Below are 24,634 nucleotides of genomic sequence, written 5' to 3' on the forward strand. Positions count from 1 at the left end.
TATTGTGGTATTCCACAGATGCAGGATACATCAGGTTGATTGTGAAGCTTTAATCTGCTGCTTCTGAGGCTGCTGGGTGAGATTTCCTTTTCTCTTCTTTGTTCTCACAGCTCCTGGGGCATGTAGGTTGCTGGAGGGCATCTGTTCTTCGCTCAGACAGGACGGGGGTAAAGGAGCAGCTGCTTTGGGGACTCTGGCTCAGTCAGACCCAGGGTAGGGAGGGCTACTGAGTGCGGGGCGAGCCTGCGGAGGCAGAGGCTGTCGTGACATTGCACCAGCCTTAGGTTCGCCATGTGTTCTCCCGGAGAAATTGTCCCTGGATCCCGGGACCCTGGCAGTGGCGGGCTGCACAGGCTCCCTGGAATGGGCGTGTGGATAGTGCCCTGTGCTCGCACACAGGCTTCTTGTTGGTGGCAGTAAGCCTTAGTGTCTTATGCCCATCTCCCGGGCCTGTGCTTTTAGCTGTGGCTCGTGCCCGTCTCTGGAGCTCCTTTAAGTAGCGCTCTTAATCCCCTCTCCTCGCACACCAGGAAACAAAGAGGGAAGAAAAAGTCTCTTGCCTCTTCAGCACGTCCAGACTTTTCCCCGGACTCCCTCTGGCTAGCCGTGGTGCACCAACCCCCTGCAGGCTGTGTTCACGCTGCCAACCCCAGTCCTCTCCCTGTGCTCTGAAGTCAGAGCCTCAGCTCTCAGCCTCCGCCCATCCCGGCGGGTGAGCAGACAAGCCTCTCAGGCTGGTGAGTGCTGGTCGTCACCAATCCTCTGTGCGGGAATCTCTCCACTTTGCCCTTCGCATGCCTCTTGCTGTGCTCTCCTCCATGGCTCCGAAGCTTCCCCCTCCGCCACCCGCGGTCTACGCCCACAAAGGGGCTTCCTGTGTGTGGAAACCTTTCCTCCTTCACAGCTCCCTCCCACTGGTGCAGCTCCCATCCCTATTCTTTTGTCTCTGTTTATTCTTTTTTCTTTTGCCCTACTCAGGTACGTGGGGAGTTTCTTGCCTTTTGGGAGGTCTGTGGTCTTCTGCCAGCGTTCAGTAGGTGTTCTGTAGGAGTTGTTCCACGTGTAGATGTATTTCTGGTGTATCTGTGGGGTGGAAAGTGATCTCCGCATCTTACTCTTCTGCCATCTTCCCACTATAACTTAATCAATTTGCTATACACCTGAAACTAACACAACATTGTAAATCAAGTATACTTAAATAAAAAAATAATTAATAATTAAAAAACAGATATGTTTACTATCTTGATTGTAGTTATCATTTCACAGTTGCATACATGAAAGCTCACCAAATTGTATATTTTAAGCATGTGTATTTTATTGCACATCAATCATTCCTCCATAAAGCTCTTGTGAGGGGGAATGTAGACATGTAACAGTAGCTCTGAATACAACCTCTGTCAACATTCTACTAATATACTTATAAATACTCAGAAGAAAGATATAACCTCCGTCTCACATTGAAACTCAAATTTCTATCTAATTTAAAAATCTGGTAGCAAACTCTAAGTGTAAGGATAATTTAATTTAGGTAACTAGTTAGGAGTTGCCTCATGGCATAATTTGATTCATGAACTTGAGGTAGGAACATACTTCAACTTTTATCTACTTTCTTTTTGTGACACAGAGACCTATTTTTTATAACAACTATTAACTTGGATCATGTGAATTAATAAATACTGTCTTTAACATTTTATAAAAGCAATTTCTATTTTTCTTGCCTCTTAGGTCGTTTGTTTTTTCTACATCTTTATTGGAGTATAATTCTTTACAATGTTGTGTTAGTTTATGCTTTATTACAAAGTGAATCAGCGATATGTATACATATATCCCCATACTCCCTTCCTCTTGAAACTCCCCCCATCCCACCCATCTAGGTGGTCACAGAACACCAAGTTAATCTCCCTGTTCTATGTAGTTGCTTCCCACTAGCTATGTATTTTACATTTGATAGTGTATATTTGTCAATGCAACTCTCTCACTTCATCGCAGCTTCCCCTTCCCCTCTGCCCATGTCCTCCAATCCATTCTCTACGTCTGCATCTTTATTCTTGTCCTGCCCCTAGGTTCATCTGAACCTGTTTTTTGTTTGGATTCCATATATATGTGTTAGCATATGGTTTTTCTCTTTATGACTTACTTCACTCTTGACTTACTTCACTCTGTATGACAGACTCTAGGTCCATCTACCTCACTACAAATAACTCAATTTTGTTTCTTTTTATGGTTTATATTCCATTTTATACATGTGCCACATCTTCTTTATCCATTCATTTTTTGATGGACATTTACATTACATTTCTTCTATGTCCTGGCTATTGTAAATAGTGCTGCAATGAACATTGAGATACATGCATCCTTTTGTATTATGGTTTTCTCAGGGTATATGCCCAGTAGTGAGATTTATGGGTCATAAGGTAGTTCTATTTTTAGTTTTTTGAGGAACTTCCATACTGTTCTCCATAGTGGCTGTATCAATTTACATTCCCACCAACTGTGCAAGAGTGTTCCCTTTTCTCCACACCCTCTCCAGCATTTATTGTTTGTAGATTTTATAATGATGGCCATTCTGAGTGGTGTGAGGTGATACCTCAGTGTGGTTTGGATTTGCATTTCTCTAATGATTACGTTGAGCTAATAGAAAGTTGAACAACACTCCCCTTACTCAGAAAATGCAGATATCAGAGGAATACCAACCTTCTCTTGTATATCACTTTTACTGAATCCAACCAGAGACTGTGTCTTCCAAAGACCAAGTGTACAATAAGTGAGGTGAAGACCAGGATGACTGGTTCATTGTATTCTGAGAACTTTGGTTCCCATAGGCAAAATGATCTAGGCAGGGATATAGGAAAAATACTGGTGTGACATAACTTTTAAGAATTGTAGTTCTTATTGTACTCCATCAGAAAATCAGGCCATGTGAATAGGAAAATTGTGTCTCATAGTGAATGCAAATTAGCAACTAGGAAATGAATTAGAAATTTTTATGTATATCAGCCTGCCTTCCAGCTTTAGAACTGAGGGAACACAGAAGCAGTCATACAGTGGGACCAAGGGAGAGCTGTTTTGTTTTGTTTTTAAAATATATACAGAGTCTAAATATCCCTTACCTTCTTTAAAGTGATTTATATGCAGAATTCAGAAAAAAATATTAGAAAATGATGGCATCCACAATAAACATGCAAAAGTATAAGCAGCAAGAATAAACAATGACAACAGGTTGATGAAGAGTGAAAAAAATGAGGATGAAAATGTACCAGGTTGCAACAACATAAGAAGTGAATAAAGTCAAGAAGGATTTCTTGGAGACTAAATCCAAAATAACATAGTTGAAATACACATTGAAGGCAATAAAGAACATGATTGAAACTGTGTTAACTGGAATTAGTGTTATGATGAATAATCTTGAGATGCTATTCTAGAATTCAAAATAAAAGAATGATCAGATGAAAATATTATAAAGGGAGCATTTACAATGAATCAACAAATAGAGATATTGCATATGCCTTACTAACATTATTGAGAATGAAATAGCAATTACTGAATAGAAACATTAATCAAAGTTAAATAGATAATATATTTCTATGATCCTAAGATGAGCAAAGATATTATACACATAGAAATGCTCACTCTATACTAGACTCTATGCCTAGAAATGTATTTTCAATATTTTTCATTTCACATATAAAAAGAAGAGTCTTAAAACATATCAGCCCACAAAACGAGTTATCTAGGAAAGAAAAATATTCACACTGACCTCACAATTCTTTAAACCAAATAATACCTTGAGGATTTTGAGAAGGAAAGTGTGTGACCTGAGAATTTTATTCCTATTTTTATTTTGCAGGACAACATAAAGATATTCTCTCATGTACACATATGCACATATATCACTAATGTATTATTTTCTTAATTGAAAAAGTATTCTGAAATCTATCAATATGGTCCCAAATCTATTAAGATTTGAAATACACATAAATAATTTATCAAAAGACTGTTGGATGAGTATAGAACCAAGTATAAATAATGAGTTATGTTGAAATAATTACTGTAAATTTGGTTATAAAACAATAAAAATGTAAAAACAAAAATTTTTTAAAAGCTGTATTATAGAAGAATGATGATGTTATCTGGATCCAATATGCCAGATTATGTTCATAAAGACAGTAAGTGGGCTAGTAAGTTGTTAAACTAATCTTATATTGCTCAAAACAAAAAACATAGCATGTCAAGCTTGGGGCTGACATATAGGAAAGTTTTTGTAGAACTTTAAGATATCTACTCATTAAATTAAAAGGAGACTCTATACATTATAAAATACTGCAAAAGGAGGAGTAATGCAGGAAAAAGCTTTAAACTGAACAAAGAAAGTTATTTCATATTAAAAATTATATTTCAAATAACATTGCATTAAAATTTATGAAGAAAAATGCCTTAGAAATATAAGTAGAAATTGACAGAAACACAGTAGCAAGAGACTTTAGCCTTTAAAAGTCCTTGACAGATGAAGTGGTCAAAAAAGAAGTAAAGTTGTAGATAAATTTTGAAACACAATCAAGTTTTATTTCCCATTTAAGTATATAACTTTATCCCATACAAACATAATATATGATCTTTACAAATAATCATGGTATCACATACTAGGCCACAAAGGAAAAGTCGATAAATAGTACAATGTAGACATTGTACAGAAAAGAATGAATCTATAACCAGTATTATAAACAAAGGAGAAAGTGCTGTCAATGTATTAGACATTTTTAGTAATTCCTGGAAGAAGCAGATAGAATTGGACTGAACAGCCTGTCTGTCTCTCTTTCTGCTATTAGCTCAAGCTCACTAAAGTGAAATCAATCAGTAGACATGCCTCCAGTCTCTAACACTGTGTCCGCTATATTATTGATCAGAAAGAATTATTAAGGAAACAGACTTACCTAATTGCAGAGGACCCTACACCTTCCATTGACACTAAACAAGACAGTATTACATTGATAAATATACATTGATAAGCAAGATTTTGCACATTTAAAGAAAATCAACAGCATAAAACAGAAGTTCCAAAATGAACAAATAGAATGATAAATTTGGAAGAATGATAACTCATGAAACAAGGTACTTAAAAGTATTAATTAGTATCCTCAGAGATATCAACAAGTTATTATAATCATAAAACAAAAGCAGTCTATTCTAGGAAAAAAGCAGTTATAGATAAAAAAATGTATACCCATAAAATGATAAATAAGATCACATAAATTGAAAAATCATTAGAAGGGCTTGAAAATGGAATGGTAATGGCTGGAGATTGAATTCATAATCTTAAAGTTGAGGAAACCAAATATATCACATGATGAAAGGGAAGAACAAGAATACTCTACCCAGCAAGGATCTCATTCAGATTCGATGTAGAAATCAAAGGCTTTACAGAAAAGCAAAAGCTAAACAAATTCAGCACTGCCAAACAAGCTGTACAACAAATGGTAAAGGCACTTCTCTAGGTGAAAAAGGAAAGAGTATACAAGAAAAAGGAAGATTACAAAATGGGAAAAATCATTGACAAACATAATGGAAAGGTAAGAAATCATCCCTATGAAAATATGATATCAAAACTAGCAATCAGGGATTAACAGCACTGCTTAAAGGAGTTCCAGAGATGGGAGCGAGACACGGCTATTAGCCCGGAACGCAGAGACGGGCATGAGATGCTAAGGTTGCTGCTGCAGCCACCAAGCAGCCTGTGTGCAAGCACAGGTCACTATCCACACGGCCCCTCCAGGGATCCTGTGCAGCCCGCCACTGCCAGGGTCCCTTAACCCAGGGACAACTTCCCAGGGAGAAGGCACAGTGCGCCTCAGGCTGGTGCAACGTCACACAGGCCTATGCCGCTGCAAGCCTGCCTTGCATAAGTATCCCTCCCTCCCCTCGACCATAGTGAGCTAGAACTGCCAAATCAGCTGCTCCTTTAACCCCGTCCTCTCTGAGCGAAGAACAGACGCCCTCAGGTGACCTACACGCAGAGGCGGGGCCAAATCTAAAGCTGAACCCTGGGAGCTGTGCGAACAAAGAAGAGAAAGGAAATTACTCCCAGCAGCCTCAGAAGCAGCAGATTAAAGCTCCACAATCAACTTGATGTTCCCTGCATCTGCGGAATACCTGAATAGACAAAGAATCATTCCACATGAGGTGGACTTTGGGAGCAAGATGTATTATTTTTTCCCCTTTTCCACTTTTTATGAGTGCTTATGTGTATGCTTCTGTGTGAGATTTTTTCCTGTATAACATTGCTCTCACCATTTCTCCTAGGGTTCTCTTCATCCAATTTTCTCACTTTTTTTCTTACTTAAAAATTTTTTTTCTTAATAATTATTTTTCATTTTAATAACTTTATTTTATTTAATCTTACTTAATTTTATTTTATCCTCTTTCTTTCTATTTTTTCTCCCTTTTTTTCTGAGCTGTGTGAAAGACAGGCTCTTGGAGCTCCAGACAAGCGTCAGGGCTGTGCCACTGAGGTGGCAGAGGCAACTTCAGGACACTGTCTACAAGAGACATCCCAGCTCCACAAAATATCAAACGGTGAAAATCTCCCAGATATCTCCATCTCAACACAAAGGCCCAGCTTCACATAACGACCAGCAAGCTACAGTGCTGGACACCCTATGCCAAACAACTAGCAAGACAGGAACACAACCCACCCATTAGCAGAGAGGCTGTCTAAAATCAAAATAAGGCCATAGAAACCCTAAAACACACCACCAGAAGTGGAAATGACCACCAGAAAGACAAGATCCAGCCTCATCCTCCAGAACACAGGCACTAGTCCCCTCCACCAGGGAGCCTACACAACCCACTGAACCAACATTAGCCACTGGGTACAGACACCAAAAACAATGGGAACTACAAACCTGCAGCCTGCATAAAGGAGACCCCAAACACAATAAGATAAGCAAAATAAGAAGGCAGAAAAACACACATCAGGTGAAGGAGCAAGGTAAAAACCCACCAGAGCAAACAAGTAAACAGGAAACAGGCAGTCTACCTGAAAAAGAATTCAGAATAAGGATAGTAAAGATGATCCAAATCTTGGAAATAGAAGAGAGAAAATGCAAGAAACATTTAACAGGACGTAGAAGAACTAAAGAGAAAACAAGCAATGATGAACAACACAATAAATGAAATTTAAAATAGAAGGGATCAATAACTGAGGCAGAAGAACGGATAAGTGACCTGGAAGATAAAATAGTGGAAATAACTACTGCAGAGCAGAATAAAGAAAAAAGAATGAAAAGAACTGAGGACAGTCTCAGAGACCTCTGGGACAACATTAAACGTACCAACATTCGAATTATAGGGGTTCCAGAAGAAGAAGAGAAAAAGAAAGGGACTGAGAAAATATTTGAAGAGATTATAGTTGAAAACTTCCCTAATATGGGAAAGGAAATAGTTAATCAAGTCCAGGAAACACAGAGAGTCCCATACAAGATAAATCCAAGGAGAAACACACCAAGACACATATTAATCAAACTATCAGAAATTAAATACAAAGAAAACATATTAAAAGCAGCAAGGGAAAAACAACAAATAACACACAAGGGAACCCCCATAAGGTTAACAGCTGAACTTTCAGCAGAATCTCTGCCAGCCAGAAGGGAGTGGCAGGACATATTGAAAGTGATGAAAGGGAGAAACCTACAACAAAGATTACTCTACCCAGCAAGGAGCTCATTCAGATTTGATGGAGAAATTAAAACCTTCACAGACAAGCAAAAGCTGAAAGAGTTCAGCACCACAAAACCAGCTTTACAACAAATGCTAAAGGAACTTCTCTAGGCAAGAAACACAAGACAAGGAAAAGAACTACAATAACAAACCCAAAACAATTAAGAAAATGGGAATAGGAGCATACATATTGATAATTACCTTAAATGAAAATGGATTAAATGTTCCCACCAAAAGACAAAGACTGGCTGAATGGATACAAAAACAAGACCCATATATATGTTGTCTAGAAGAGACCCACTTCAGACCCAGGGAAACATACAGACTGAAAGTGAGGGGATGGGAAAATATATTCCATGCAAATGGAAATCAGAAGAGCGCTGGAGTAGCAATTCCCATATCAGACAAAACAGACTTTAAAATAAAGACTATTAGAACAGACAAAGAAGGACACTACATAATGAACAAGGGATCGATCCCAGAAGAAGATATAGCAATTGTAAATATTTATGCACCCAACATAGCAGCACCTTAATGCATAAGGCAAATACTAACAGCCATAAAATGGAAAACCGACAGTAACACAATCCTAGTAGTGGACTTTAACACCCTACTTTCACCAATGGACAGATCATCCAAAATCAAAATAAATAAGGAAACACAAGCTTTAAATGATACATTAAACAAGATGGACTTAATTGATATTTATAGGACAATCCATCCAAAAACAACAGAATACACATTTTTCTCAAATGCTCATGGAACATTCACCAGGATAGATCATATCTTTGGTCACAAGTCTAGCCTTGGTAAAGGTAAGAAAACTGAAATTGTATCAAGTATCATTTCCGACCACAATGCTATGAGACTAGATATCACTAACAGGAAAATATCTGTAAAAAAATTTCAAACACATGGAGGCTAAACAATGCACTACTTAATAACGAAGTGATCACTGAAGAAATCACAGAGGAAATCAAAAAGTACCTAGAAACAAATGACAATGGAGACACGACAACGCAAAACCTGTGGGATGCAGCAAAAGCAGTTCTAAGAGGGAAGATTATAGCAATACAATCCTACTTTAAGAAACAGTAAACATCTGAAATAAAGAACCTAATCTTGCACCTAAAGCAATAAGAGGAAGAACAACAACAACAAAAAAAAACACCCAAAGTTGGGAGAAGGAAAGAAATCATAAAGATCAGACAAGAAATAAATGAAACAGAAATGAAGGAAACGATAGCAAAGATCAATAAAACTAAAAGCTGATTCTTTGAGAAGATAAACAAAATTGATAAACCATTATCTAGACTCATCAAGAAAAAAAAGAGAGAAGACTCAAATCAATAGAATTAGAGATGAAAAAGGAGAAGTGACAACTGACACTGCAGAAATACAAGATACTGAGAGATTACTACAAGCAACTCTATGCCAATAAGATGGACAACCTCGAAGAAATGGACAAATTCTAAGAAATGCACAACTTGCTGTGACTAACCAGGAAGAAATTGAAAATATGAACAGACCAATCACAAGCACTGAAATTGAAACTGTGATTAAAAATCTTCCAACAAACAAAAGCCCAGCACCAGATGGCTTCACAGGAGAATTCTATCTAACATTTAGAGAAGAGCTAACACTTATACTTCTCAAACTCTTCCAAAATATAGCAGAGGGAGGAACACTCCCAAACTCATTCTACGAGGCCACCATCATCCTGATAGCAAAACCAGACAAAGATGTCACAAAGAAAGAAAACTACAGGCCAATATCACTAATAAACATAGATGCAAAAATCCTCAACAAAATACTAGCAAACAGAGTCCAACAGCTCATTAAAAGGATCATACACAATGATCAAGCGGGGTTTATTCCAGGGATGCAAGGATTCTTCAAAATATGCAAATCAATCAATGTGATACACCGTATTAACAAATTGAATGAGAAAAACCGTATGATCATCTCAGTAGATGCAGAGAAAGCTTTCAACAAATTCAATACCCATTTATGATACAAACCCTGCAGAAAGTAGGCATAGAGGGAACTTTCCTCAACATAATAAAGGCCATGTATGATAAACCCACAGCCAACATCGTTCTCAATGGTGAAAAACTGAAATCATTTCCACTAAGATTAGGAACAGGACAAGGTTGCCAACTCTCACCACTCTTATACAACATATTTTTAGAAGTTTTAGCCACAGCAATCAGGAAGAAAAGGAATCCAAATCAGAAAAGAAGAAGTAAAGCTGTCACTGTTTGCAGATGACATGATACTATACATAGAGAATCCTAAAGATGCTACCAGAAAACTACTAGAGCTAATCAATGAATTTGGTAAAGTAGCAGGATACCAAATTAATGCACAGAAATCGTTGGCCGTCTTATACACTAATGATGAAAAATTTGAAAGTAAAATTAAGAAAACACTTCCATTTACCATTGCAACAAGAAGAATAAAATATCTAGGACTAAACCTACCTCAGGAGACAAAATACCTGTATGCAGAAAATTATAAGACACTGATGAAAGAAATTAAAGATGATACAAATGGATGGAGAGATACACCATGTTCTTGGATTGGAAGAATCAACATTGTGAAAATGACTCTTCTACGCAAAGCAATTACAGATTCAGTGAAATCCTTACCAAACTACCACTGGCATTTTTCACAGAACTGGAACAAAAAATTTCACAATTTGTATGGAAACACAAAGGACTCGAATAGCCAAAGCAATATTGAGAACGAAAAATGGAGCTGGAGGAATCAGGCTTGCTGACTTCAGACTATACCACAAAGCTACAGTAATCTAGACAGTATGTTACTGGCACAAAAACAGAAATATAGATCAATGGAACAGGATAGAAAGCCCAGAGGTAAACCCACACACATATGGTCACCTTATCTTTGATTAAGGAGGCAAGAATATACAGTGGAGAAAAGACAGCCTCTTCAATAAGTGGTGCTGGGAAAACTGGACAGGTACATATAAAAGTATGAGATTAGATCACTCCCTAACACCATACACAAAAATAAGCTCAAAATGGATTAAAGACGTAAATTATAGCCCAGAAACTATCAAACCCTTAGAGGAAAACCTAGGCAGAACACTCTATGGCATAAATCACAGCAAGATCCTTTTTAACCCACCTCTTAGAGAAATGGAAATAGAAACAAAAATAAACAAATGGGACCTAATGAAACTTCAAAGCTTTTGCACAGCAAAGGAAGCCATAAACGAGATGAAAAGACAACCCTCAGAATGGGAGAAAATATTTGCAAATGGAGCAACTGACAAAGGATTAATCTCCAAAATTTACAAGAAGCTCATGCAGCTCAGTAACCAAAAAAACAAACAACTCCAAAAATGAGCAGAAGACCTAAATAGACATTTCTCCAAAGAAGATATACAGACTGCCAACAAACACATGAAAGAATGCTCAACATCATTAATCATTAGAGAGATTCAAATCAAAACTTCAATGAGATATCATCTCACACCATTCAAAATGGCTGTCATCAAAAATCTAGAAACAATAAATGCTGAAGAGAGTGTGGAGAAAAGGGAACCCTCTTGCTCTGTTGGTGGGAATGTAAATTGATACGGGCACTATGGAGAACAGTATGGAAGTTCCTTAAAAAACTAGAAATAAAACTACCATGCGACCCAGCATTCCCACCTTGGGCATATACCCTGAGAAAACCATAATTCAAAAAGTGTCATGTATCAAAATGTTCATTGCAGCTCCATTTACAATAGCCAGGACATGGAAGCAACCTACGTGTCCATCAACAGATGAATGGATAAAGAAGATGTGGCACATATATAAAATGAAATATTACTCCACCATAAAATGAAATGAAATTTAGCTATTTGTAGTGAAGTGGTTGTACCTAGAATCTGTCATACAGAGTGAAGTAAGTCAGAAAGAGGAAAACAAATACCGTATGCTAACATATATATATGGAATCTAAAAAAAAAAAACAAGTTTGTTCTGATGAACCTAGTGGCATGCCAGGAAGAAATATCTAGACATAGGGAATGGACTTGAGGACATGGGGGGTTGGAGGGGTAGTTGGTTGGGATCAAGTAAGAGAGTAGCATTGACATATATAGATTACCAAATATAAAATAGATAGCTAGTGGGAAGAAGCTGCATAGCACAGGGAGATCAGCTATGTGTTTTGTGACCAACTAGAGGGGTGGGATAGAGAGAGTGGCAGGGAGTCTCAAGAGGGAGAGGATATGGGGATATATGTATACATGTGGCTGATTCACTTTGTTATACAGCAGAAGCTATCACAACACTGTAAAGCAATTATACTCCAAAAGAGATGTAAAAAACAAAACAGAAGTCTATAAACATCTATAAACAACAAACTTTGGAGAGGGTGTAGAGAATAGGCCACCTCATACACTGTTGGTGGGAATGTAAATTGGTACATCACTATGGATTACAGTATATTAATTTATAAATAGTCAAAAATACAAGTCAATGTAATAAAATAAGTTAAAATAGGAATATGAAATTAATAGTTCTTCTTTATATATGTTAGCAGGTGATGCTTAGAAATGAATAAGATTCACTGTGGACCAATCTTTCAAAATAAAATATTGAGGAGGAAAAAAGCAAGTCACAAAAGAGTCCTTATTGTATAATTCTCTTCAGGAAGAGGAAAAGCTAATCTAGGTGAGAGATTGGAAACTTTTTCTGTTAAAGGGCCATATAATAAACAATTTATGCTTTGCAGGCCTTATTTGGTCTCTTTGCAGCTCTTCAACGCTGCTGTTTAGTGCATAATCAGCCATAGGTAAAACATATATTAATAAGCATGGCTGTGTTCCAATAAAATTCCATTTACAAAAACAAGCAGTGGGCCACATTGGGCCTACAAGCCACAGTTTACCAACTCCTGCTCTAAATTGTTTAGAGGTACATATACACATGCATCACTATAAAGAAAAGCAAAGAAATTATTACTATAAAATCAAAGCTATGGTTACCACTGAGAGAGAGGCAGGAGTTACAATTGACTAGGGATACATGGGGAAAGGCTAGGGAGACAGTAATATTTTATTTGTTGACTTTAGTGGTTATTATCATTGTATTGTATTGTGTTATACATTATATTATATATTGTTAGTATATTGTATTATTTGTATTATATTGCATTATTTGTATTGTATCACCATACAAATATGTGCTAATATATATGTATGTATGTATATATATATATATATATATATATATATAAAATACCCTTTCTGTATACTATATTTTACAATAACATTTTTTTTCAACTAAAAATGTATAGGAATTGACTGGAAAGAAAAATGACCCAAGCAATACAAAGACAGAAAAAAGATTTCCTCACATACCATCCTTTGGTACATTTTAAAAGTCCTATAGCTTATTACTCCTTTTCACATGGGCTCACAAGATTCTCATTTAAAATTTGCAAGGAAAAAAAGAGATACACACAAGCAATTGAGAGTGAAAGGACATTAACTCAAACACATTTTTCTTGTGAGGCCATCTCTTAGAGTCTCTGTGAAAGACAAACTTTGGGGTTAGCTGCACCTCAGTTTAAATCTGGGCCCTGCCACTTACTAACTAGAAGAACTTGGGCAAAGTTACTTAAACCTACTGAGCTTTAGTTTCCACATTTGCAAACTAGGGCTAGTAATAACTATTTTTAGAATTTCTGAATTGATGATAATGATAGAAATATGATTGATAAATAGATGACAGATATCCTAGTATAGTACTTATATATTTTTTCTGAATCAGTGCACTTCTGAGAACTTTCTTTCCCCAGTCATTTATTCCTTTATCAGAGCTATTAAATTAAATTCTACCAACATTTCCTGAACATATGTTATGTACCTACCAGGCAATGGGCTCAAATTTGGTAAGATCCAAAAATCATTGCCCTTGAGAAACTCACAACCTAGCAGGGGAACCCAATGTGTTCAAGATCCACTCTGGGACCCCTGAAGAAAGATGTTACAGGTTGGAGTCCCTGGAAATCAGAGTCAGAGATTAGCATGCAGGAGATAAAACATTAGGAGTACTTTGAGATCAACAACTATGTAAAGGGAGGAAAGGACACAGGATTGGGCAGAGAGAGAACTGAGCTGTGATAGAGTATCAGCAGAGGCCTCAGGTAATCCTACAGGGAATTCTGAAACTGGAATGATCCTTCAGAGTTGTCTTGAGTTGGGGTAAGGTGGCTAAGCCTTTATATATATATCCCTGTATTTATCACTCATTGGAGGCATACCTGTTTGCCTCAGCTGTGGAAAGGGGACATGACATTAGACAAGGCAGCTCTTTACAAATGAGGAAATTCCTGATGCAAGTTGAAATATGAGGGCCATATTCCAATTGTCACTTCCAGCACTCCCAGTGAGGGAAGAAATTCATTCATTCCTGTAGGGAGATTAGAAAGCTCCTTAAAACCACCACAGATGTGTCACTGGTTGTTGAAATATTCTTTCTGTGTGTCTGCATTTTTTCTTGTCAACTACATCAAAAACCCCTCTTGGACTATACACACAGGAGGAACTCAATAAAAGTCTGGATCCCAAGAAATGCTGAGACCAGTTTTGAACTTGTTTAAAGAAAAAAAAAAGGTGAAACAGGTGAGGGGGCTAATTTTGCATTTCTTGTTTTTCTTCTTTATTATGGTTTCTGTCCATGATTTTAAAAAGTCTTTAATTAATGATACATTTTTTGGACTTCTGCCCTCAATGCAGAGGACATGTTACTGAAAATCAAAGAACTGAATAATAAATAACGGGCCAAGCAGTAAAGTGCTCCTCAGATGCAGGAATAGAAATTCAAACCCAAAGCAGAAAATGGTACAGCTCATTGTAATTACCAACATGGAAGGAGGGCCTTCTGCACAGATGGCTCCATCTCAATTAGTCTTCTTCATGTCAGGAGCTCTAAGCAATGCCTTGCCTGCTTAACTTGTGGCCTTAAACCCAGGGCACCTTAAAAAGCATCTGGCTTGGATACAGTACAATGATTCAAGCACTTTTATGGTTTAAACAAGGTTCTGTTTTCCACCCACCTAGATCCATAAAGTAGCTGAAAAGTCCTTTAGCTTCTGAGAATCAGAGGAAACTGGAGGAAGGGAAAACTCAGTTGAGGGGCTCAACAAATTTGATTCAGTTCCCCAAACACTACCTGAGAACCTACTCTGTGCCAGGCCCTGGGTTGGGCCCTGGGCAAACTGATAAATCAGACATATTCCCTGTCCACTAGAAGTTTCTAATATAGTGGGGTAGAGCTTCAGGAAATCAGACAATTGTAATACTGGTTGGATGGAGGGGGTGACAGTCAATAAAGAATGATGATAAGAACTATCTCTATTCAGGAGATAGAATTTCCAGGACTTGAGCCCACTAAGGAATATATGTACACGGACTAAGTGAGAATCACTGAAGACCTAAGTACTTATGGAAATATAACCCATTCTTTGCCCACCTAGCTGTGATTTCTAACATATGTCTTCCTCTACCTGAAGCAGAGACATCTTTTATCTAATCTGAACAAAGGTTCTAAGTCGTGCTTTTAAAGAAAATCTCACAGAGGTCATATATAGATTTTCTGGCTGGTCTGAACATTTAATGCTGTGAGGAGGGAGGAGAAGAAAGATGGGGAGGCAGTGGTGGTAAGTGGGGCTAGGGAGATAATTGATCAGGAGTTGGATTTTGAAAGGCATTGTGATATACAGAGCTACTGTATAATATAATATACAGACAACCATCAAAGTGTTTTGAGAATGGAAATGACATGCTCATATTTTTTCTTTGTAATTAGACTTTTTATTTTGAGGTAATTATGAATTCACATGGAATTATAAGAAATAATACATAAAGATTCTTTGTACCCTTTACCCAGTTTCCCCAATAATGACATCTTGCAAAACTATAATACTTCACAAATAAGACATTGACTTTGATATTGTCAAGATAAAGAACATTTCCTCAATGATCCCTCATTTTTCCCTTTTATGAAAGCACCCCCTTTCCTCTGGCCATCACTAATATATTCTCCATTTCTATAATTTTATATTTTCAAGAATGTTATATAATGGAAGCATACATTATATAATCTTTGGGGATTGGCTTTTTTAACAGTATAATTCTTTGAAGGTTCATCCAGGTTGTTTCAAGTATCAATTTTTTATTTTTATTGCTAAGTAGTATTCCAAAGTACGGGCATGTCACAGTTTGTTTATCGTTTCACAAGTTGATGCGTATTCAGATTGTTTACATTTTTGACTATTTTGAGTAATGCTGGTATAAACATTTGTGTACAAGTTTTCATGTGATCATACCTTTCCATTTCTCTGAGATTAATACCCAAGAGTACAACTGCTGGATTATATGGTAGTTGCTGTTCTACCATTTTAAATTATTACCAGCAATGTATGAGTGATCCAGGTTTTTCCATCCTCACCAGTATTTGGTAGTGTCATTGTTTTTTATTTTAATCATTCTGAAAGGTCTGTACTGATACCTAATGGTGATCCTATTTTGCATTTCCATAATGACTAGCGATATTAAAGATCTTTTCATGGATTTGATGTCTTTGATGAAATGTTTGTTCATATCTTTTGGTTATCTTATAATTGGATTATTTATTTCATTACTCTTGAGTTTGGGGAGTTCTTTATATGTTTAGATAAGAGACTTTTGTCTGATATGAACTTTACCAATTTTTTATCCTAGACTGTAGCTTGATTTTTCATACTCTTAATGTCTTTAGGACTGGAAAAGTTTTCTAGTTTTATTCATATGAAGTCTAATTTATTGATTTTTTAAAGGAGTATTTTAGGTGTTATGTCTAAGATTTTAAAAAGTCCTAAGTCCAGTAGATTTTCTCTTACATTATATTCTAAAAATTTTATAGTTTTACATCTTACTTTTAAGTCTTTGAACCATATTGAAATTTTTGAATAAGGTAAGAGGCTTTGGTCAAGGTTATGTTTATGCCTGTTGAAGTTCAATTTTTTCCTAGCAACATGAATTGAAAAGGCTATCCTTCCTTCATTGAATTGTTTTTGCAACTCTGTGAAGAATCATTTGGCTGTACATGTGGGGGGCTACCTTCTGTATATTCAGTTCTGTTCCATTGATCTTTGTGTCTATTCCTCCTGCCAAGACTATAATCTTGATTACTGTAGCTATATATATAAATTTTGAATTTGGGTACACTGATTCCTCTCACTTTATTCTCCTTCTTCAAATCATTTTAGCTACTCTAGTTCCTTTTGCTTTCCATATAAATTTCAGAATTATCTTGTTTATATCTATAAAAAAACATTACTAGAATTTTGACAGGAATTGTGATAAACCTTAGACCAATTTGGTGAGAATTCACTTCTCTACTCTGTTGAGTCTTCTAATGCATAAACATGATATGTCTCTACATTTATTTAAATCATCTTTGATTTCTCTTTTTAGTATTTTGTAGTTTTAGACACATGTTGTTGACTTTATACCTAAGTATTTGAATTTTTGAATGACTGTATTTTTAATTTCAGTGTCTATGTGCTCATTGCTAATATATAGGAATACAATTGCTTTTTTAAATGTTGTGCTTGTATGCTGAAACTATGCTGAACTCACTTATTAGTTCTAAGATATTTTGTAGATTCTCTGGAATTTTCTATATAGCCAGTTATGACATCTGCAATAAGGACAGTTTTATATCTTTCTTTCCAATCTGTATACCTTTTTTTTTTCTTTACCTCACTGGTTAGAATTTCCAGCACTATATTCAATAAGAGTGGGAAGAGCAGACATCCTTGCTTTATTCCCTACTACATGGGAAAGAATTGCCTTTCACTATTAATTGTAATGTTAGCTGTAGATTTTTTTGTAGATGCTTATTATTAACCTGAGGAAGATTTCCTCTGTTCCTACATTTCTGAGTGTTCTGATCATGAATTAGTATTAAATTGCATCAAATGCTTTCTCTGTATATTTTAACATAATCATGTGAATATACTTCTTGTTCTGTTAATATGGTGGATTACAGTGTTTTTTCTAACATGAAACAATCCTTGCATTCCTGGAATAAACTTTGCATGATCTTGTAGTATAGTTATTTTGTATTTTGATGAATTTTATTTGCTAATATTTTTTAAGGATTTTTTGTCTATATTCATGAGATATTTTGGTCTATAGTTTTCTTCTTTGGACTGTCTTTCTCTGATTTAGTTATACAGTAATGTCATCTTCATAAAAAGAGTTGGAAAGTGTTCTCTCCTCTTCTATTAGTAGGAAGAGATTATGTATAACTGGTTGATTCTTCTTTAAACATTTAGTCGAATTCCCCAGCGAAATCATCTCATCCTCAGTTTTTAAATTAAGAATTCAATTCCAGGCACTTCCTTGGCAATCCAGTGGTTAGGACTCCACTCTTCCACTGAAGTTCGCCTGGGTTCAATCCCTGATCAGGGTACTAAGACCTCGTAGGCCACATGGCATGGCCAAAAAAAAAGAAGAATTCAAGTCCTAGGAAGTTATGGGGCATAGTGGTTGTACCAATTTACATTCCCACCAACAGTGCAAGAGGGTTCCCTTTTCTCCACACCCTCTCCAGTGTTTATTGTTTGTAGACTTTTTGATGATGGCCATTCTGACTGATGTGAGGTGTTACCTCATTGTAGTTTTGATTTGCATTTCTCTAGTAATTAGCGATGTCAAAAAACTTTCATGGGCTTTTGGGAGATCTGTATGCCTTCTTTGAAGAAATGTCTATTTAGATCTTCTGCCAACTTTTAAAACATTGAGCTGCATGAGCTGTTCATATAATTTCAGATTAATCCCTTGCCAGTCGCCTAAGTTGCAAATATTTTCTTCATTTCTGTAGGTTATCTTTTTGGTTTGCTAATGGCTTCCTTTGCTGGGCAAAAGCTGTAAAGTTTAATTAGGTCACCGTTGTTTATTTTCGTTTTTATTTTCATTAATCTAGGAGGTGGATCCAAAAAGATATTGTTATGATTTATGTCAAAGAGTGTTCTGGCTGTTTTCTTCTAAGAGTTTTATAGCATGCAGTCTTAAATTTAAGTCTAATCCATTTTGAGTTTATTTTTGTGTATGGTGTTAGAGAATGTTCTAATTTTGTTCTTTTACATGTAGCTGTCTGGTTTGCCCAGCACCATTTATTGAAGAGACTATTCTCCATTGTAGAGCCTTTCCTCCTTTTTCTTAGGTTAATTGACCATGGGTGCACGGGCTTTCTGTCCTGTTCCATTGATCTATATTTCTGTTTCTGTGCCAGTACTATACTGTTTTCATGACTGTAGCTTTATAGTATAGTCTGAAGTCAGGGCGCCTGATTCCTCCAGCTCCATTCTTCTTTCTCAGAATTGCTTTGGCTGTTTGGATTCTTTGGTATTACCATACAAATTTTAAAATTTTTTGTTCTAGTTTTGTGAAAAATGCCATTGGTAATTTGATAGGGATTGCATTGAATCTGTAGATTCCCTTGGGTAGTATAGTCATTTTGATAGTTTTGAATGTTCCAATCCAAGAACATGGTATATCTTTCCATCTATTTGTGTCATCTTCTATTTCTTTCATCAGCATCTTATAGTTTTTAGAGTACAGGTTTTTGCTTTCTTAGGTTTATTCCTAAGTATTTTATTCATTTTGATGTGATAGTAAATGGGATTGTTTCCTTAATTTTTCTGATTTTTCATTGTTAGTGTATAGGAATGCAACAGATGGCTGTGTATTAATTTTATATCCTGCAAAGTTACCAAATTCATTGATGAGCTCTAGTAGTTTTCTGGTAGTATCTTTAGGATTTTCTATGTATAGCATCATGTCATCTGCAAACAGTGACAGTTTTACTTCTTCTTTTCCAACTTAGATTCCTTTTATTTATTTTACTTCTCTGATTGCCATGGCTAGGACTTCCAAAACTATGTTGAACAAAAGTGGTGAGAGTGGACATCCTTTTCTTGTTCCTGATCTTAGAGGAAATGCTTTCAGTTTTTCACCATTGAATATGATGTTAGCTGTGGGTTTGTCATATATGGTCTTTATTATGTTGATGTAGCTTCCCTCAATGACCAATTTATGGAGAGTTAAATGGGTTTTGAATTTTGTCAAAAGATTTTTCTGCATCTATTAAGATGACCATATGGGTTTTATTCTTCAATTTCTTAGTATGGTGTATCACACTGATTGACTTGTGTATACTGAAAAAATCCTTGCATCTCTGGGATAAATCCCAGTTGATCATGGTGTATGATCCTTGTAATGTAATGTTGGATTCAGTTTGCTTGTATTTTGTTGAGGATTTTTGCCTTTATGTTTATCAGTGATATTGGGCTTTAATTTTTTTTTTTTTTTTTGGTATCTTTGTCTGGTTTAGGTATCAGGGAGATAGTGGCCTCATAGAATGAGTTTCGGAGTGTTCCCTCCTCTCCAATTTTCTGAAAGAGTTTCAAAAGGAAAACTCTTCTTTAAATGTTTGATAGAATTCACCTGTGAAGCCATCTGGTCCTGGACTTTTATTTGTTGGAAGTTTTTTAATCACAGTCAATTTCAGTACTTGAGATTTTTCTGTTCATGTTATCTACTTCTTCCTGGTTCAGTCTTGGAAAGTTGTACCTTTCTTAGAATTTGTTCCTTTCTTCTACGTTGTCCATTTTTTTGTTCATATATTTCCTTATAGCAGTCTCTAATGATCCTTTGTATTTCTGTGATGTCACTTGAACCTTCTCCTTTTTCTTTTCTTATTTTGTTGATTTGAGCTCTCTCCCTTTTTTTCTTGATGAGTATGCCTAAAGATTTACCAATTTTGTTTATCTTTTCAAAGAACCAGATTTTCGTTTCATTGATCTTCACTATTGTTTTCTTCACCTCTATTTCATTTTATTTCTGCTGTGATCTTTATGATTTCTTTCCCTCTACTAACTTTGGGTTTTGTTTGTTCTTCTTTCTCTAGTTGCTTTAGGTGTATGGTTAGGTTGTTTGAGATTTTTCTTGTTTCCTGAGGTAAGACTGTACTGCTATAAACTTCCCTCTTAGAACTGTTTTTGCTGTGTCCCATAGAGTTTGGATTGTCATGCTCTCATTTTCATTGGGCTCTACGTATTTTTTGATTTCCTCTTTGATTTCTTTAGTTTTCCATTATTTGTTTAGTAACATATTGTTTAGCTTCCATGAGTTTGTGTTTTTCTATTTCATTTTAATTTTCATTTAGTTCCATGTATTATTTAAGTTCTCTTGCAGTTTTCTTTTTACCCATGTATTTAGTAGTGTGTTTCTTAGTATCTAAATGTTTGCAGATTTTCCTATTATCTTTCTCTTATTGATTTCTGGTTTGATTCCATTGTTGTCAGAAAATACAATCTGTATGGTTTAAAATGTTTTAAATTTATTTAAATTTAAATAATGTTGGGTGCTCAAGATATGGTCTACCTTGTTATACATTCCTTGTGCTCTTGTAAGGAATGTGTTTGCTGTTGTTATTTGGTGAAGTTTCCTATAAATATAGATTAGATCATTTTATTGGTTGATAGGTTGTTGAATTCTTCTATATCTTTGCTTATTTTCTGTTAATTGGTAAAAAAAGGAGTATTGAAGCCTCCAACCAAATTTAGATTTTTCTTTTTCTCCTTTTAGTTTTATCAATTTTTGCTTCACATATTTTGCAGCTCCATCGTTTTTTGCATACATATTTGGATTGCTTTGCCTTCTTTGTGAATGGACCCTTTTAGCATTATCTAATGTCCTTTTCTGTATCTGTCAATTTTCTTTGCTCTTAGTCTACTTTATCTGATATTAATATAACCACTGTTGCTTGTTTTTTATTAATGCATTTATGATATATTTTCTCCATTCTTTTACTCTCATGCCACTGCTATATTTTCAGTGAGTATCTTTTAGACAGAAAATACTCAGGTTTTTTTTAAATTCAATCTGTGAACCTCTATCTTTTGATTTTAAACTTTGTGTTTTGACCATTAAATTTTGATTTAATTATTGATATATAAGGGCTTATACCTGCCACTTTACTTTTGGTTTTCTCTTTTTTCGTTCTGCTTTTCTTTTGCTTCTTTTTTTATATTTCTTGCCTTTTTTTTTTTTTGCATTACATGAACATATTTTACAATTCTATGTTGATTTATACATTTCTTTTTTGAGTATATCTCTGAATAGCTTTTATAGTTGTTATTTTAAGTATTACATTATGTATGCAAAACTTATCAATCTACTGGTGTTATAATGTTACCAGTTTATTTGACCCCATTTAAAATATTGTCTTAAACATTTCCTCTACACTCATTGAGAACCACATGAGATAGTTCAATAATTTCTGTTTAAACCATCATACATAATTTTAAACTATGAAGGGGAGGAAGATAATCTGGTCTATTTACCCATATATTTGATTGGATTACTTTTTTTTTTTTTTGCCTCACTGCACAGATTGTGGGATCTTAGTTCCTTGAGCAGGCATTGAACCTGGGCTCTCAGTAGTGAATGCATGGAGTCTTAACCACTGGATCACCAGGGAATTCCTTGATTACCATTTCTTATTCCTAATATTTCAAGGTTCCCTCTATCTCATTTATTTTCTCTTTAGAGAACTTCCTTTAGCCATTATTTTAGAGCTGGTCTGATGACAAATTATTTTATTTGCCCTTGTTCTAAGAATGTCTTGATTTTCTCGTTACTCTTGAAGCATATTTTCATTGACTACAGAATTATGAAAAAGTTGTTTGCTCATTTGGTTTTTTCTCCAACATTTGAAAATTGTTGTGCTTCTTCCTTCTGGCATCCATGGTTTCGATGAGAAATCCACTATCATTTGAATTGCTTTAACTTATAGATAAGGTGCAATTTCTCTTTTACTACTTCAAGATTTTTTCTTTGTCTTTAATTTCAAGAATTGTAACTGAGTGTTGGTGTGGATTTCTTTTAATTTACCCTATTTGGGATTTGCTCAATTTCTTTAAACTGTAGATTTCTATCTTTTGACATATTTGGGAAGCTTTCAATAATTATTTCTTTAATTATGTGTCAGCCTTAGTCTCTTGCATCCCTCCTTTGGGACTCTGTTGACATGAATGTTAGATTTTTTTGTTATAGTCCCACAGGTCCCTGAAGCTCTGTAAATTTGTTTTAAATTTCTCATTGTTCTTCGGATTGGGTAATTTATATTGTTCTATCTTCCACTTTGCTGATTCTTTCCTTTGTCTCCTCCATTCTGTTGTTGAGCCCATCCACTGAGTTTCTTACTTGGGTTATTGTATTTTTCAGTGCTAAAGTTTATATTTGGTTCTTCTTTATATCTTCTTTTCTGTGTTGAAATTTTCTGTTTCTTTCCTAAGATATTCTACTTTTTCCTTTTTTCAATTTTGCTTTTGTAATTGTTCATTGAAATATTTTTATGATGCTGCTTTAAAATCTGTGTCAGATAATTTTAACATCTCTTATCTCAATATTGGAATCTATTGATTGCTATTTTTCCCACTGAGCTTGAGATCATACTGTTTCTTGGTATGATGAATTTTTTTTTATTGAAACCTGAACAATTTTGGTATTATGTTAAGAAATTCTAGATTTTATTTAAACATTCTATTTTATCTGGATTCCTCTGACACTACTCCAAACAGGGAAGGAGAATGCACGGTCTCATTACTACCAGGTGGGAATTGAAATTCAAAGTCTCTAGTAGGCCACCACTGGCACCCAACAGGAGTGGGGGAACTCTTTAGTACTTCTTGGAAAAGGTGGGGGTTCTGACTCCTTACTAGGCTTCCACTGATATCTCCCTGGTAATGAGGGGTAGGAGTGCCTTGTTAATGGCTTCTAATATGGCCTCCATTGACACCACAATGGAGTTGGCCTTGTTATTGCTGTGCAGTGATGAGTTTCCTGACTCTACTAAGCCTCTTCTGATATCACATGAACAGAGAGATGGAAGGGACAGATGCATCCTGTTACTGTCAGGTGAGTCTGGAATTCCAGGATCCCTACATGGTCTTCACTGACACCTGACAGAGGGTGCTCAATACCATCTAATGGTAATGAAAGTCCTGGCTCCACACTCAGCCTTATCTTATGACTCCTTAGCAGGTAATGTTTAGGTGCCTTGACATAGGCTGTTGAGGGTAGAAGTCTAGGTCTCTCGCTTGGCCTTTGCTGATCTGGTGGCTCTAGTTTTTTGTGTATGGTATTTGGCTTGAGTAGAGAGATTATTGTCTAAAAGTATTACATCTTGCTAGACTGTCTCTTTCCTGGTCCTTTGGCTAGAACAGGAAGACTTCTGTTTGGAATTTTGCCTATACCTCTTGGCATTTCTGGGTTGTTGGCTTTAATGTCAAGTATGGGATATATGATGCAAAAAGAAAATCCAGGAAACCCATCAGGATGTTGTTCCTTGGGTCTTTCACTCCCTATCCAGTCTGCCTACATTTATTCACCTTTCCAAATCTTCTTATGTTTGTTTCACATATAATACCATGATTTTGTAGTTTTATATAGCGGGAGGAATAGCAAATATTTTGTCCAGTACATATTTCTGGAAGAAGTTCAAACCTGTTTCAAAAGATGACTATGAAGGCAGCATGGTGAATGGGAATGGAGAAGACTATGGCTGGGAGCCTGGACTTCTCAGGGAATGGCAGTAATGTTGGTCCCACCATGTCTGATTACTTGGTGTTTATCTTAATCAGTTTGGGCCTCTATAATGAAAAGACCACAGCCTATGTCGCTTAAATAGCAAACATTTATTTCTCGTAGTTCTGGAGACTGTGAAGTCCAACATCAAGATACCAATAGATGTGGTATTTGGTGAGGGCCCACTTCCTGGTTCACAGAAGGCTATCTTCTTGCCTTGTCCTCATGTGGTGGAAAAGGTTAGGGATCTGT

This window comes from Leucopleurus acutus (genome assembly GCF_964270905.1).
Source record: "Leucopleurus acutus genome assembly, chromosome: X".
NCBI classification, from domain to species: Eukaryota; Metazoa; Chordata; class Mammalia; order Artiodactyla; family Delphinidae; genus Leucopleurus; species Leucopleurus acutus.